Source organism: Urocitellus parryii, chromosome 4 (assembly GCF_045843805.1).
Source record: "Urocitellus parryii isolate mUroPar1 chromosome 4, mUroPar1.hap1, whole genome shotgun sequence".
Lineage (NCBI taxonomy): Eukaryota > Metazoa > Chordata > Mammalia > Rodentia > Sciuridae > Urocitellus > Urocitellus parryii.
Window position 1 is genome coordinate 97,148,822 of NC_135534.1, and position 5,656 is coordinate 97,154,477.

Here is a 5,656-nt window from a genome sequence, read left to right on the forward strand (position 1 = left end):
TGCCTCAACAGCAATTTACCACATGGCTGTTTGATTTCTTCCCTGGGGCTACCAGGACACTTTAGTTTATTTTGAAAGCCTCCCCAAATGAGGACAGACCACCCAGGAGAACCCCACTTTTAAGTAACTATTACTAACCTAATCATGGAAGTGAATTCAAGGGGAAAAGCTTACATAGACATATATAGCAGGGAACAGATGGAAATATTAGAGTTTTAGAATTCTGCCTGGTGTATTCTCTTTTCTGAACACAGGGCCTATCATGGTTAGTGTAAACACTGCTGTGTGGTGAAGGACTGTCAAGATGGTTTTATGTTTATTTTTTTAATTCTCTAGAACTTTAAAAAGGTACTTGAGACAGCTTATAATTAGATTAGTATAATTTTTTAAAATGAAAAAATTAAAGACACATAATGAGGGAGAAAGATGGTATCTGGAAATGTCTGTCTGAACATGTAGTTCAGCTCTATCCTTCTTAGCTTTTAAAACAGAGATGGAAGTAACAAGGTCTTACTCTTAATTGCTAGAAAAGGAAACATGGAATTTCATGGGAAAGACAAGTGCTTCTGTCTTGAAAGCTGAAAGAATTTTCACCCCTGTCATTCTTGAAAGAAAGGAATTTTAAATAATAATGTCCTTAATAGGAGTCTCTGTTTTGTAAAACCTCAGATTTTTCAAATACAGCATTCAGCTTTCTGTGAAAGCCTAGAACATAGAGAACATTGGTCCATATCAGTATTTCTATCCCAGGTATTCAAGTATCTTAACCATATGAGGTATATATTATTATAATTATCCTCCTTAACTGAAGGCAGAATTGAGTCTTAGGCAGAGTAACTTGACTGTGATCTAATGAACAAGAATAAATTCCAGAAAACAATGAAGAGCTTATAATCAATCAATCTCCTGGACATTGTCAGTTATTGGCTGCCTCCTCCAGGCTTTTCACAGGAGCTTAATATCAATCAATTCTTGAGATCAAAGCAATTCATGCAGAGTTGCTGTTGATTGAATGGAAGTCCACATCCTCTATAACCTAGAGGCAAGACTCAAAGAACTTAAAAAAGGCAAAGATGACAATCCATTGGGAAAACTGAAAAGCTGAACTTAGAGTCTTGCTTTATTGTAATGGGACCAACAGGATGGAGGTGAGAAGAGGGGTAGGACATTGGATGAGATCAGGGATGAAAGGAAAGGCAAATTGATGAATATGTGTGTACACTAAGGGGTAAATGAGGCAAAAAAGTAACTGGGACTCCTTTCAGAGAGAGTAAATTGATAGAAAAGGAAGAGGAGAAAAACCTCTGAAGGCAAATGAAGTAGAAGCAAGTAAAAATCATAAAACTTGTGATGCTGCTTTTTCTTACATGATTAGGAAACAAATACCCAGGTCCTGACTTGGTTACTAAGTTTTTGGAATCCTTGAGCAGGTCCATCCAACCCCAAGTTTTACATTCTTCTTAAGTGGAAATTTTTATAATTCATGACTATAATATTATAGAGTTTTATTCATATCAGTCACTCATTCATTCATAAAACCTTCACCTGACACATTTGATGTGTCATGAACTACTTTAAGTAGTAAGACTACAAGGACAAAAGAGCCAATATTTACCCTCAAAGTTTTTTTTTTCCATTCAGAAGGCAGCAGGGATGAATACAGAGAGGAAAACAGTATCTATGGACAGTCTCCATCCTCATGGTATTTGCAATCTTGGTAGGTGACAGGTCATATAATGAATGTCTGAAGAGGCACCTAAGATAGATGGTGCCATGATGAGTGTACATTCAAAAAGGGTGTCTTGAAAAAACTGATTCCTAGCTTTAATACTGCATGTGTATAGAGCTTGATATTGCACAACCAGAAATAGGCAGAGTGGACAGATAGGTGAGAACGTAGAGAGCAGGCTGGAACAGTGCAAGGAGTAAGGTTTTGGAATAGGCAAGCTCTAGAACCAAATGCAATGTAACCTGCTTAATTGCCTGGGACATTTCAGGTAACTTGCAGGATTATTATCAGAATTGCAGACAATTTATGAAAAACAATTACAAAAAAACCAGTATAAGTTCAATAAATGATAGTTGGTTTAGTGATGCTTACTTCAGTTAGTGAGAACATGTGCAGAGGCATGAGACCATGAAAAACTATAGCATTGTTTGAAGAGATGGAACTAAAGGTGAGATTACCAAAATTCTAGGTTAGAAATGGGGAGGTCTCATCTTAGGTAATAGGAGCAAGAAGACTGATCACATGAGGAAGGATATGAAAGTGTCTATGACTTTGTAAAGGTAGCATCTGCTTAGGCATGGCCTTCTGGTTATATGCTTGTGTTCTTTATAGAAGTGTAAGATAAGGCAGAAGTTTTTCCTGGGAGATTTGGGACAGAAAACAGGAGCACAAAAGATAAATGAAGAGTTTTCTTCTGTATCTGTTACATTTGAGATGTCTCTGGACATCTGAAGGAAATAGTTGTTCAGGAATGGGTTCTGAACTAGGGATTTGATTTTGAAAGTCATCAACACATGAGTAGAAATGAAATCCACAAGTGTAGACAAGATCACTTTGGGAGAACATTTAGAGGGAGGTGAGGAGAGGACCAAAGAGAGAACACCAAGTAATACTTCCAGCAAGTGGGCTGAGGAAGAGAAGTCTACCCAAAGTGAAGGCTCACTCCTGGGAGCTGAAGCTTGGCATCTTCCTCTTTTTCCTTCCCAGATACCTACCTCTTATCTTAGAGTGTTAGTCTTTGGGGCTATTCTATTGTGCTCCCCTTCTAAGGGTAACGTCTTATTAACCAGTCACCCTCTTTACTTTCTTCTCTCCCTTGACATTCCTAATGTCTTCATGCAGATTTTAGCCAACCTGATAAGTTACATCACAAGCAAACCCAAAGGAACAGTAAACCAATGGTATAATACAGGCACCCACAGCAAACAGGCTGGTAGCAATCTGTGCTTGGCAGACTGTCCTCCCCATGACACCTAAAATTCACATAGATTCATTCTCCCATGTGCATCTCCAGTCCTCGCTAAAGGCATATGGAAAAAACAGAGATGAGAAGAACAGAAGGCAGCAAATGGAGTATAAAATGTGGCTGCAACCCCATGCTCTACCCCCTCTTCCAGCAGAAGGAAAGAACTGCAGGGAGATTGAGGAGGTGGGAAGACATTAGAGCAGAAGATGATTCTTCAGATATAGGAAGCCTGGTATTCCTTTGTCCCTACCTGGCATACAACGTCACCCTGTTTTCCAGGCAAAACAATAAGATTCTTTTTTTTTTAAATTATCACCAGCAGGATCTACCAAACCATCTGTATGCGTGGGACACTCAAGATTCACAGGTAGAACTACAACCATATGAAAAAAAAATCGAAATATTCATAAATACCAGGATTTGAAAAGTAGAATCCAAGTTGCACCAGGTGTTCTGGTTATTGCTCAGTGTCTTATTTTTGAACAGATAAGTATAGAACCTCACTACTTGGACATCCCAGGAGACAGCTTGCTCTCTGACTCAAATGGGGGCACCTCTTCCTTGCAGCTCACTTGTGTACTTCAAGATGGTCTAGCTTGAGAGATAGGGATCTCAATGTACAGCCAGAAATGTGCACATGTGACCTTTGGACTCTTTCATCTATGGGCTATTTATAGCAGTTTCTAATCTGTTGGTCCTCCTTAAAAGTTTCAGAACCACTGCCTCAGAGAGATCAGACTTTACCTTTGGTTTGTGAAGCCTGGATTGTGTGGTTTCTTCTTTCTAAAGTCTTTTCCTGTGAACTTTGTAATATACACTTGAAGACTCAGACAATAAGAAGCTGGCCCACATGTTGGCAACTATTGATGCACTTGATAGATTCTAACTATTAATCTTATATTCCTATAACATAACTTCCACATGTAGTATTCTCTTTTCCCCTAAATTCTTTTTTCCAGAAAGGTTGCCTACAGTTTGAACATAAAGATTCCAGGTTACCCACATGGACTTTTGAGATGTTTCAGTAGGCCAGTAGTTGGTTTGGTTTCTACTAGCAGGTCTGATATTTGAATTTGACCAAAACTTACTGATGATTACTGCTTCCTCTGATCCTCACAGGTATTCTGGCGTCTACCTAGAAAAACTACTATACAAACTGTCACTAAAATTGTTGAGTATTAGCCTTAGAAAAGGAGCAATTGTAACTATAGAGGAACTGGCACATATCTAAATCTCACTCAGAAACTATTTTTCCTCTGAAAAGGAGCAAGAGGGACTGATACGCAGGTGACTGAGACATATTTGGAAAGCTGGGAATGGGAAGAGATTATCAATAGCTTATTACCTTCCTAGAAGTCCTCCTTTCCTTTCTTCCTGCCTTCCTTTTCCCTTCCCTCCTTCTCTTCTCAGTAACTTCCAATAGTAATTGCTCTGTGCTGAATGCTTGAAAGGTACTCACTATTCTAGGTATTGGGATGTGACAGTGTATACCACAACCAGGATCATGGACTCTAGAAGCCACCTTCTTGCTGTGGGAGGAGATGCACAACAAATGATTATAGCTATAAAAAAGTTAATTTCAGATAGTAGTAGGCACTATGTAAGCAGTAAAATGGGGTAACGTGGTGGAAGATGATAGAATAGATATTATAGGGAGGGCAAGCTCCTCTGAAGATTTGACATTGGCACTGAGACTTAAATAACAGAAAGGGCACTTGGATATTTGAGAAAATAAGCTTTCTAGACAAAGAAAACAAATTCAAAGGTCCTGAGTTTATTTGTTGCATTCAAAGAACAGAACGGAGGAATGTGTGGCTGATGTGTATTGAAAGGGAGAGAAGACTAGGAGAGGAGGTCCATGTAATGGTGAGAAACCTCATTACTGTGCAGGACATGCAGACCCAGACCGGAGGTCTTGATAAGAATAGTTCACTGGTAGGGCACTTGCCTAATGTGTACAAAGCTCTGGGTTCAATCTCTAGCACTGCAAAGAAAAATTTTAAAAGAAGAATCTGGATTTTATTCTAATGAAAGGACATTGAAGGGCTCTAATGAAAGGTATAATGTAATCTGACAAGTTTTAAGATAAGTATAGCAGATAGATAGGTGAAGAACGGAGTGGAACAAATCAGTCTCATCATTTCAGAATCACTTCTAATGTTAGATATAAAAACAATGCAATGAAACCCCCATTCCAATCACTTGGCTGTTGCCAATGCTCATCTTCAAATTCAAAGGACAAGTTTGGTCCCCATGCAGAGTTTAATAGAATATGAAGTAGGCCCTAAAGACAATTTCCAGAGAGAAACACTGCTTTGAATGTGCACATTCTGGCACATGATTCTTTTTAAAATTTCTCCTATTTTAGCCTCACCAGCATTTTAACTCCCACAATACAGTCTCAACCCTCTGCCTCCCTTCATCATTCAACCTCAGTTGGATATCAGAAGCATCCAGGAGGCTTTAAAGATCCCTAGCTGGGCTGTGCCACTCAGCCATTAAATCAGAATCCAGGTGGTGGTCCCAGTATTTTTTAAAGCCTTCCCCACGTAATCCCCTTGGGAGCCAAGGCAGCCACTGTCTCACAAATGGGCATTTCAGAGCTTCCAGTGGTGATGATAAGTGACATGGGACCACAGGAATTGCACACTCCTGCTGCCAAGTCCCTGGAGGGCCTGGGG